Below are 12907 nucleotides of genomic sequence, written 5' to 3' on the forward strand. Positions count from 1 at the left end.
GTTCAGGTTAATGGTAAAAATTAATGACCAGGATATTCTTTAGTGTAACTTTTAAATTTATTTTGGGTTTTTTTTATTAATAAGAGATTTCTCCCATTAATTTTCTAATGCTATTTTCATGACATAAAAAACTCTACAATATTTCTTATCAATTAACACCAAAGATTAAAATCATATTTCTCTTTACTACTAATAACTTAAAACTTATTACCCGTCAACCACAAATTAACACATCGAGGTCGCCTGTCACAAAAAAATCAATCGTCACAGGCCGCCAATAATAAATGGACAAAAATCGCCCATCCATACCACTGGGTGATTGTCGGCTTCCGTGTACAAGGGAAAAGGGGGTCAGAGGGGTATTTTCGGGGGGGCACGAGAGAAAACAACCCGACTGTTGACATTGATGGATTTTGTTCCGTACAAATACCAAATTGTGAAAAGAAGAGGAGACGGGCGAACGGCGCTGCTGCGGATGCAGACGAGTTACGATTAAATCAATTATCGGTCGCGAATGGATTGGGAAGTCGTGTTATTTTGTCCTTAAATTAATGGAAATTATTGAAACGGTACTTTTTTATGAATAACTGAATCATATTTGAAAAGGCCACAAGCTGTCCATATACGTAAAGTAAAAATCTACAAAAATCCCTTAGGTACTCTACACTTCTTCACAATATCCAAATTCAGTGTAAATATGTAAATTAAGATATTGTTTTCATATATTTTTATTATTTTATTCATTTTATTATACTAGAATTTATAGGTGCTTAACAAACAACCTTTATTTTGCTTTATAAAATGTCAAGGTTAGTCGAAATTTTAATTTCATCTTTCTTAGGCACGAAAATAATAATATGGACTTACAAATTAAAATAGGAAGAAGTCCCTTTCTTTATAATAAAAAAAAAATTAGAGTCTTCTTTCAAATATAAAGAAGAAAACTCAGTAAGAAGAATTGGAAAACTTAATGACAAATAGCAAAATCTTAAAAAACAATAGGCAAGTTCAACTTAATAGATGACAAGATTTATAAGGAGAAAAGAGTAATTAAAAGAAAAACAAATTAATTAATTGCCTAATTAATCATCAGTGTTACTTTAATAGGCAATTTCTTTATATAAATAAAGAGAAGAAGAAAGCTTTATTGTTTCAATAAATTACATTTTTATAAATAAGTCACAAATTAAACACGATTTTATAAAAAATTTAAGATTTAATAAAAGTATATAAATATTAAAAATTTAAGTGAAAGCTCAAAGTTATCTTCTACAAACTTTGACAATTTAGTAAGCCTTCCTTAGCACCACGCGCTTTAATTTCCCTGTGAAGTTATTCTTGCCTTCAATTTTTTGAATCGAAAAAGGAAAATGGTAAAAAAAAATTAAACTAGAATAAATTAAGGAATTATTTATTAATGTTGAGTGAGGTATAGGCAAGGGTACAATATGAAAACTTCTCGTAAAATTAGAGTTATTAGCAGCTATGACTGAATTAAATTTAGAGTGGATCAAACAACAGGTTTTTAGAATATACAAGGATGGCAGTGTTAATATTTTTTGAGACTGAAAAATGGCTTGCAAGATTAAAAATGATTTAACTCACACCTAAATCTAACCGCTCCTTTTTGAGGAATAAAAAGCGTTTGAAAAAGGATCTCACCACAGAACCCCAGAAGGAAATGCCATATCGTAGATGAGATTCAACTATTATACTCGTATAATATGAGACTCAGTGATGTGCGTCAAGAACTTTAATTTTAAATTAATCCAGATACCCAAGAACTTGTGAACCTCCTGAACCTCAAGAGGTTCAGAATTCAAAGTGGAGACAGGCAGCTGGTTAGATTTATATTATTTTTTGATCTGTTGTTCCACAAGACAGTGCTGTCATCAGCAAACATAACTAATTTTCCAAAGATCTTCAGATTTGGAAGGCCATTAACAAAAATTAAAAATTATAAAGGTCCTAATTCAGAACCTTGAGGCACACCTACAGTGATAGGTTAAAGTTTTGAAGTGCTATTTTGTAACATCATTACCTTTGATCTATCAGAGAGTTAGGATGTAAGCCATTTTAAGGAAAGACCACGAAAACTATAAAACTTCAGATTGACCAACATAATTCCGTGATCAACAAAATCGAATGCCTTAGTGAAATCACAAAATATGGCTGCCGCTACACTACTTTGTACTTACATAGTTTTGAAAGCCAAATTGTGGTGATTTCTTTTAAGAAAATTCAGCATTTGACTCTTGACGAGTTATTCGATAATTTTTAAAATTGTTGTTAAGAGAAAAATTGGTCGATAGTTGGAGGGAGATTCAGTATCACTTTTCTTAAAAAGAGGTACAAACTTGGCCAACTTAAGACTACTAGGAAACACACCCAGATTGAAATTTTGATTTACAGTTTCTGAAAAAGCAGTAAAAGCAGTATATATTCTAAAAATATCATCCCATCCAGAGGAACTCTTATTTTGAATCCTTTGCATTACACTTGTTATTGCCGTTGTATCAGTAGGAAAGAGAAAAAAAAGAGTGCGAGATTGGGTTATCCATATAATTTAACGTATCAACAGTGCCTGAAAATGATAACATAGTGATTCTCACATTTGCAGCAATAGAGTGAGCCTGCAATGAATGAGTCTTTAAATTTGTATATGAACAAGATCCATTGCTCGCTGTTAAATCCCCTACAATATACCAGCTTTTACGTTATTTATTTTTAGCGCCACTCAAACGGTCATAAAAAATATTTCCTCTTGGTAAACTTGATAGTTTTTCTATACACATACCTATAGTTATTATAATATGCCATAAAAATCAAGGAAGAAATGAACTATTTTCTAAGCGTGTGCAAACATCTCATATAAAGAGAAGACCCTTTTAAACGTCGAGTAAACTAACCTTTACCTATATTTTTCTTGTAAAATCTGTGTGGGAATGCTTCTTCGAAAGCATGAGTCAGCATTTCATGAAAGTGACCTAAAGGATCATGATATAGAAGAGCAGAATTCCAGGTAGTAACATTGTAAATGATGGCAGAGGTTCGAAAATTAGCTTTTGAAAACATTCTTTTTTTAGTCCTTTGGTTGTTGCTGGGATGATGTTTTGAGACAATATTAAAATTAGTAATAACAGCCTCATGATCCAAGAGACCTGGAATTACAATACTGGTGTCAATCCCCAAATCCAAAAAAATTTAACATACATAATCTAGGCATAAAGAAAATATAGAAGAAGACTAATGCGTATCGCTTCCGCCACAGGCATATGAAAATTAAAAGTTGACATTAGGTTTTCAAGGCGACGCGACGTGTGTTGATATCATGGCAGGTAACGGAATACTTGGTAGCAAATCCTCCAGTCTACAAGAAAGAGAGTCGATATTGCCATCAGATCTATATAAGCAGACCATGGATTTGTTAATCTCCCAGTCAACAATAACACAGGCTTTGAATTTCTTTTCAACATTTAAATCTAGAAAATCATTACACTTTATAAAACCAACATCCTTAATAAAAAATTTAGGTAGAACTGTTGTCGGTTTGGTTAACTAATAACTGAAAAGTAAGGAAGTTTAAGATCTATTTGGCATTAAAATTTTCATTAACTGCAGACATTTTGCAATATGTACATATGGACAAAATAGGATTTTTCGTAACTATTGAGCGGACAGCTAAAGATCCATTCAAAAGCAACACCCATTGTGAAAGAGATATTCAAACACTTCTTATTGTTTTACTATTAAAAAATAGTTTAGCAATTATGCAGACAATTTAAGATATTGTATACTATAAAATTTGTGAAAGAATATATCAAATGATAACCACAGAGACGACTTGTGACAACGACAACATCGAGATAATTATTAATTTTTTTAAATTATATATAATTTGTTTAATATCCTTTTGCTTAGCATATTTAGCACAAGTTCCAACCGGTATAAATATAATGTCTTATATCACCTATACTTCAAACAAATTAAAAAAAAATTCATTAGGTCAATTATTATCTAATCAGATGACTCGGATAAGTAGATAAATGATACTAGGAAAAACATAATAAATGTCGTTAACTATGTTATATTTAACATCCTATGTATAATTTTATCTATCGTGTTAACTGATATTGTATACTATTATAATTGCACTATTCTTATAGCTCTCTTGGTTCTAATATTTCTGCAAGTAGGCAAATATTTCCATAGGGTTGGATTGTAAATTTAAATACAAGAATTATTAAAAATAGCAATCGCACCTTCGCAAAACAGAATGCGGAATTTTATATTTTTTTATCTTGATTAATTAGTTATATATTAAATTTTATTCATTTATATTTTCATTTAATATTTTTTTGTGTATATTCAAGTTATGTGATACTACGTTTATTATACTATTGGTTTCTGAAAAAAAAATTAATATTTGATGCATTACTAATGGATTCTGGGATAGAATATTGAGCCGACTTTAAAGTTAATTGAAAATTCTCTAAAATAAAAAGAAAAATTTAGCTAATTATGTGAAATTTTATGTTTTTTGTAATAATACAGGTTTGTATTATATTTGATTATAAGTATTAGTTTAATACTTTTTTTAAATATTACGCTTAACTGGAACAAGTTTATTTATGATTTGTAGATATGAGATTAAACATATATATTATTTACTTTAATGTCAATGTCATTAATTTAATAAAGTTGTTTTCAAGCTATGGCTCTACATTTAATAATAAATTGGTATATATTGGTAATATATGCTGCTTATAGGTCCTTAGGTAGCCAGATTGAGTATAGAAACTCTAAGTATAATTATGTTAACAAAATCTATGGAAGTTTTAATTTAATTTGCTTTGTACGTTTTCAAATTATTGATACTGCTAAAATCTATTATATATTTTATATTTTTTTGAATAACTAAGTTAAAGTTTTTTTTTTATTTTGTTAGCATTTAATTTAAAACGGTAAAAGTGACTTGCTGCTTACAAAAAAAAAGGTTTTATTTTTTACAAAATCTGCATAATTAACGGCGTAATTCACTATTAAAAATCACATGCATTTACAAATATTTCGTTTATGATTTTTGTGTAATTATATGTATTTGTGAGAAATAAATAATAAAACAAAAAGCTTACATTTAAAATGTAATGTAATGGTAAAGTAATGTCAATTTACAAAGAAAAATATAAAATTCCTTCATAAAATAAAATAATAAAAACTATTTATGAAAAGTATAGCTTTAGAAAACCATCTTGTGGTTTTACAATTTATAATTACCTCAATATCAGTAATTTATTATAAAGTGGTATATAATATAAGATGCACAAGGTCGCAAAGCAAAGTACATGTTCCTAAGTTATTGCTCGTGCAAAATAACCTACCAATAATTACGGGTAATAATGAATTGTATTATTAATCATAAAGTAGTTAAACTAAACCTGTTTAAAAAACACATATTTTCCTACATCTTCTGGCAATAAACTATTATTAAAAAAACGTTTAAAATAATAACAAAACAATGCTAGTGAAACCTGCTTTAACATATGCTTCAAAATTCTAACACTCAAAAGAACTAATAAAGAACGACTTATGCGCTAAATATTCACCTCCGCATTTCCCTCTACGACCATTCGACTGAGAACCATAAATCTTTTACTCGAAGATGCTGGAATAAGAGCTGCGCGGTGTAATGTATTTTCACCAGTGGTTTGGAATTGCGCAATGTTCTCTGTAAACCAATAATACAAACTTTAACACGTTAAATTTTTATTATTTTTTTTGAACTAAGAGCAAACCATTTTTAAATAAAAAATTATTTTTAGCGTTATACGAGTGTCAAATCTTCATGAGATTCAAATCTGCCTTATAACTGTGATATTGACCTCAATTTTAATTATGCAATTGCAATGTTAATTATAAATAATACCATTTTAAAGGATTTGAAAATATGTATTGTTAAACCTACTGTAATTTTTTAATATTTTTTTTTAAACGTTCTCAGTTTCTTTAAACCTAAAATAGCAGGGTAAATTATGATGTTTTATTAGTTTTGAAACTTTTAATACTTATACTATCTCAAATGCCCTAAAATTCTGCCAGATAAACTAATAAAAAAGCATAGAAAACCATAAATGTTAATCTAAATATGTAGATTGTTAATAGTATTAAGACGCCATAATGATCTACGAAAAGGAATCTTTATAAAGCAATTTCAAAAAGTCACACTCAGTTTTGCGTAATTACAATTTACGTGTACTATTATAAAGTAAAAAATATCCGTAATCTGAAAAAGCTTGTATTGTACACACAAATCTATTTAGCAAGCAAAATCTAACATTATTATTTAAAAAATTTAGTATTAAGGTTAGGCGTACAATAAAATTAAAAGAAAATTATATAGAAGATAGGAATATAACGTAACTATTTCAGAGTCTGTAGGAGTATCGGCAAAGGAGCAAAAGACAGCAAGTCAATCCAGATGATAATAAATACTTTAAATATTCCTTAAATATATAAGTTATTTAAAGGATAATACATAGTATTCTAGTTATAGTTATGATTAGTAGAAAGCGGATATTATTTAAGATTACCCATAAGGGTATTATTTAGTCAGTACATAAATACATACAACTTGTTTATTTGTCAAAAGAAAAAAAAATACATTTTATGAAAAAAAAGCATGACAAAAAGGATTCATCGATTATAAAAAAAACCGCTTCACATGCTCCTTATATTAAGAAAAGCATATGTGAACTATCCTATACATAACAAACAAAACAGCTAAATAATTCTATAAAATTCTAAATAAAAACTAACCTAAAAAAAAGAATCAATGCATTGCAGATGCAAGCACAATCATTAGTGTTTAGTCTATGAAAGAATTTAAAACAAGAAATATAATGCTCAGTTATGAAAATAAAAACAAACAAAAACACAAAAACACTTAGTTAGTAGTGAGTAGTTATTATTTACTTTCTAAGTTTGTATTAAATTAGATTTTTATTATCGACGAATATATTAATTAGGACCTAGGACAAGGTTTTTATAATGAGCCCTAATGAAAGTCTGTATAAAGATATTCTTAATATCTAATGATTTTGTTAAAGCTTCGTATTTGTTGATATTTTTGCCAACAAAAAAATATAGTATATAATTATAGTATCTTTGAAAACGACTTATCTAGAGTAAGAATAGAATTGTTTTAACATCAACTTTTGTATAGATTGTTGACCTTTATAAAAGACGTATTATAAATAGCTTCTCAAGTTACGTTAACAAATGTTAAGGTAAATTGTACTATACCATTTTAAGTTGGTAAAAGTAAATAAATGTTTTTTGTATTTTGTCACACAATTATGTTGAAATCTTTTGCCATTTTAAATGTTCGTCCTTAATTACCTCCAAATAATTAATTTTGTCAATTGATATAGTAGTCTTTAAGATTATTTTAAAAATAATTTAAAAATTTTTTTTAGTTTTAAAAAAGCTAATATAATTTATTTTTGCAATATCTCATTATAGTCTAGTCAGTTTTTAAATATATTATAGACTTATTTTAGCTATTATTCACATGTTTTTAAATTATTTTATATTTAGTTTTAGTAAACATAAGTCATTAATATAAAAGAAAATTAAGGAAGCCAAGATGGTTCCCTACAATATTCCCATTTTCACGAACCTTGTTCTTCTCAACTGTCGCCTGTTGCCTATACTCAAGATAGCTTGAGAAAACAGTTTTAATACCAAGCCTCTTATTTTATGTAAATAAAGTTTATTAATTTCTTATAATGCACGGTGCCAAATGCCTTTGCCGGATCCAGGAACACAGCTGTACTTTTTTTATTAATATAAAAAAAGGACTAAGTTTATTTATGATAAAGAATGTAAATTTTGTAAACAGCATCTTGAGAATGAGGGTATAGATTTAAATTGATTATGGATACACAAGAGATATAGCAACAGTCCTGCTTTAGATACGTTAATTAAATAAGAAGTACCAACTAGTCTCTCATAAATTAATAGTTGGCTATTTAGTCACAAAAAATCACCCTTACTTGCTAGAAAAAAATTATATATCGTATAAGTATATATTTGTAATAATGTAAAATAATACATATCGTAAAATACTATTATAAAAAACTGCTCTAGAAACTTAATTTTTGGATATAATATATTATTGATGAAACACATTTAATATTAATAAATAGTAATGTATAACTTTCTTGTTCTCAAAAAATACTTGTTTACTTTTATAAATCAAGAAAATTTTCAATAAATACGAAAATGACACTGTAATATTCTCACCCTAAAAGTACTAATTTCGTAGCTAACAGCGTATAGTAAGTAACACGGTAAGGTAAAGATAATATGTCTTGGTAGTAGGATTATAGTTTCCTGAACTACATATTATGAAGTATCCGAAAAATATAAATATTATTTAGTAACTTAGGACAAGGTATAAGTAATTGATGGATTAATGGATTAATCTAAATTAGGACTATGGTTTATTATGAGTCCTAATGAAAGCATGTATAAAGATATTTTTAATATTTAAAGATGTTGTCAAAGTTTCATATTTGTGGATATTTTTTACACCATACAAATATAGTATTAGTATCTATGAAAATAACTTGACTATAGTAAGAATAAAGTTGTATTAACATTATCTTTAATATAGATTTTTGAATTATTTGGAAGGAGATTAGGCACTTATTATAAATAGCTCCTAAAATTACAAGTGCGAATGTTAAGACGGATTTTACTGTACCATTGTAAGTTGGTAAAATTTATGAAGGGTTTTTCTTATTTTGTTACACAAATATGTTGAAAGCTCCTACCTATTTAAATGTTCATCTTTAATTACCCTCAAATATTTTATTTTGTCAAACGATACAATTTATCTTTGAGATTATCGTTTTAGCTATAAAAAACTAATATTTTTGCTTTTGCAGTATTTAAAGAGAAGATTATAGTCTAATCAGTTTTTATATATTTAATAGGCTAATTTTAACTATTGGTCTCACGTTTAAAATTAATATTACATTTAGTTTTAGTGAACATAAGTCATTTTTGTAAAAAAAAATTGAAGAAGCCAAGATGTTGGTTCCTTAAGGGATTCCTATATTCGTGCACCTTTTTCATCCCAACTCTCGCATATTACCCTATCCTTAAGGTAACTAGAGAAAACACCCTTAATACCAAGCCTCTTCTTACTATTAAGTTTATTAATGATTAAGAATGTAATTTTTATAAACAGCATCTACCTTACCTTGTCTAAATTTTATGGATACACAAAAGATATAGCAGTCCTGCTTTAGATACGACAATAAAATAATAATATATCAACTAGACTCACATAAATTAAAAGACTTCAAAAATCACCATTATTTGCTAGAAAAAAAAATTGCATATCCTATATAGGTATAAATTTGTGATAATATAAAATAATATATAGCGTAAATTATTATAAAAAAAAACTGCTCTAGAAACTGGATTTTTGGATATAATATTATTATATTAATGAAATATATTTATTATTAATAATAAATCGTAATGAATAACCTTTTTGTTTTTAAAAACTTATTTACTTTTAAAAATCAAGAATCACCCTTAAAGTACTACTTTTGAACCAAACAGATAAGACAACACGGTAAGACAAAGATAATCTGTCTTGGTAGTAGGATTATAGAGTTTCCTGAACAATACATTATATAGTATACGAAAAATATATATTTTAATTAGTAACTTACAGTTTTTTATAGGACAAGGTATAAAATATAAATAAAGATCAAGTTCTTTAGCTATTCAAAAAAAGGTGCAGATAAAATTCAATGATCCAAGTATAAAAAGCATATAGTTTAGAAAAGCAGCTTGAAATAGGTGTGTTATACTTAAATAAAAAATAAAATTTTAAGAACAAATTTTAATAAGACAACGAAGGTTATATTAGCAAAATATAATAAAAGGAAAAGACTAAAACCGAGAATACCAAGAAAAAAAAATTAGTTTTGAAATTTCTCGTAAGATAAAAAAAAATAAGATAGTTTAAAATATCAATGTTAAATCAAATACGAATGTTAAAATAATCAATGCGTCACTTAAATTAAAGATAGAAAAATTAGGAAAATTTCAATTCTACTTTATGTGATACGTTCTTATGTATGAGCTTTACTAATTTGAAATCCTTTTTAGGTCACTGTAGTCTAAAAATAAGTCGTATATATCTATAGTATTCTTTAAGTCTTAGTTCTAGCATAATAGTAGTATAAAGGTGCTGTACAATAAACAGTTGATAAAGTCTTAAAAGTATAACAGTAAAGTATATGTGTCAAAATAGGGTTTGCATCTAAATCAGGGATAGGTTGTAATAAATTAGGGTTTATTTATGTAAAAAAAACATGTATAGATCTACTCATTTTTAGAGTCTATGATATATTTAATATACTTTCTAGATTGGTTTCGAATTATCACCTTTAATTTTGCTGTTAGCAAATACATAAAACTGATCCCAAACAAAAAACAGCAGAGAACACATGCATGAATTTTTGGAGTTAGAAGTAGAAATTCTGGCCTAATATGTTGTTTATGATTGATAAGTATATTGAGCAAGTAACGCTAGGGTATGTAATTAATGATAGTGTTTATTTCCTCTTTAATTGTCTTGGACTTACAGATTGATAAAATAGCAGCCTTAGGTCCAAGATACTGGGTTTTTTTGTAGAATGCGTCCGAGAGAAAAAGTGCGTTTTTGCCCAAGACTACCCTCAATAATCATATTTGTATAAATTCTATCTATCTATATATATGTGTTCTTGAAGAGTCACTTTATACCAAAATACCATATGCTTAATGTAGTTGTTGAGTGCTACGTATAGTATTTTTAAATGTGAAAAAGTAAAATACTGTTTTGGTTCTTTAATTTTGTCTATCCATAATATGATATAACCTTACTCTTAGCATGTTTGAAATGATTATTCCATTAGTAGTGTGGATCACGTCGTATCACGTAATTGATTTATCAGGAACAATAACGGTAAATGCTTTATAATCAGGCGAGGAATCACTATAGCATCCAAATAGCATAAAAAAAATTTTCTCAAAAATTTGAAAGTGTTTGTTATTGAACCCTTTGAAAACATTAACCAGGTCATATTCTGCTTTTTTTTTCATAATTTCTCAAGTAGTTTCCCTGTCGATAACGGCAGAGTCATCCGCGAAACATGGTATTTTACCCGAGGATTGAAGATTGAAAATAAAATTAATGCATAGGTTAAACAGTATGGGCCCTAGGAGTGTTCCCTGCGAAACACCAAGGTTGGGTGCTGCTTAGATTGAAAATAAAATTAATGCATAGGTTAAACAGTATGGGCCCCAGGAGTGTTCCCTGCGAAACACCAAGGTTGAGTGCTGCTTCCGAACTTGTAACACTACCAAACATCATACTCTGAAACATATTTAATAAATAACTTTTTAATAAATTTAAAGGAATTCCTATAATTTTATTAATTTTTAAAAAGCTTAACAACATTGTGTAATCGACCGTCTTAAATGTCTTGGTCAAATAAAGAAAAACACAAGAAATCTTTTCACCCCAGTCGACCGAAAAATTAGGATTCCTAATAAATTTTTCAAAGCATCTTCTGTAAATTCGCCCTCTCTAAATCCCTACTATTGTTTTGTCTTTAGAAAAGGATTTGCATATTTAATATAAATGGGGCTTAGCAAGAAACTCTTAAAATTGTTTTAGAGTATCAGCTTTTAAGTTTATATGGGGCTGATAATATGAACAACTTCTTTCGCAGAACTTGTATCAAGGAATTGTAGTATATAAATTTCCAAAGACCTGTCTAATTCTAGCAATATGACTTAGACTGGACTGGTAGTAAAGTGAACGTAATTTTTAATTCAAAGTTTTATTTTTATAAAAATTTTAGTTATATAAAAGGCCTGACTGGGAAGCGGCAATATTGCCGTTTTGGAGGAAAAATACAGCATTTACACTACGAAAGCATAAGCTTAATAGATAAACAGTAAATGAATATTAAAGCTGAGTACACAAATTAGTTATTTGCTCCTGTTTTTCTAGTTTTCTAGGTTTCCTGGCTTTCTAGTTGCCCTGCCCTAAAGTGGCCAAAAAGCAGAAACACGTGTCGGCAGGTACTAAATTTGCTTGTTATGCTTTCCTCTGAAGAAATATTTTTATGAATTTATTATTTTACTGTTTAACTCTTTACTTCATTCTTTGAAATTTTATAATCTACAAAATATAAAACATTTACTATTTCTGGTCTTATTCCCAAGATTATTATTAGTAGATTATTTTAGTTTTAGAGAAATAATTTTTGTTTTTTAGTTAAATATTTAAAATTATTATCTTAAAATTATTTTCCTTACTAAAACATTTTTAACATTTTTTAAATATTCTATTTCAAATTAAAATTATATATAACGATAAAGCTTTCGAAAAAAAGTGCTTTATAGTCTGCTCAGATAAACTTAATAACTAATATGAAAACATTTCTATTTTACGAATAAATAAAAAAAATCGCTATATTAAAATTAGCCAAATATTAATAACTTATTTATTAACATTAAAATTATTATTAAAATAATATATTAAAGACACACACGTAAATTGAACGATATTTCTTTGAATATGCACAATTGTATATATTTTTTTAAAAGATGTGACCAACAAATTAAGGCCTTTTATACGTTTTATAAATATCCATATTGAATTTGGTAAAACCGTCAAAATGGAAGTGAGCAAAACAGCTACAAATATCCCTTTATTCCCAAGGGAGTCCAAATCCATGACTTGCAAAAATTCGGACCATTGGCGACAAGGCCGCACCCCATATCCCATTTCAATAGGCGAAGTGCAAATTCCGGCAGTCGAGCCCTTTCG

This window comes from Anthonomus grandis, chromosome 5, assembly GCF_022605725.1.
Source record: "Anthonomus grandis grandis chromosome 5, icAntGran1.3, whole genome shotgun sequence".
NCBI classification, from domain to species: domain Eukaryota; kingdom Metazoa; phylum Arthropoda; class Insecta; order Coleoptera; family Curculionidae; genus Anthonomus; species Anthonomus grandis.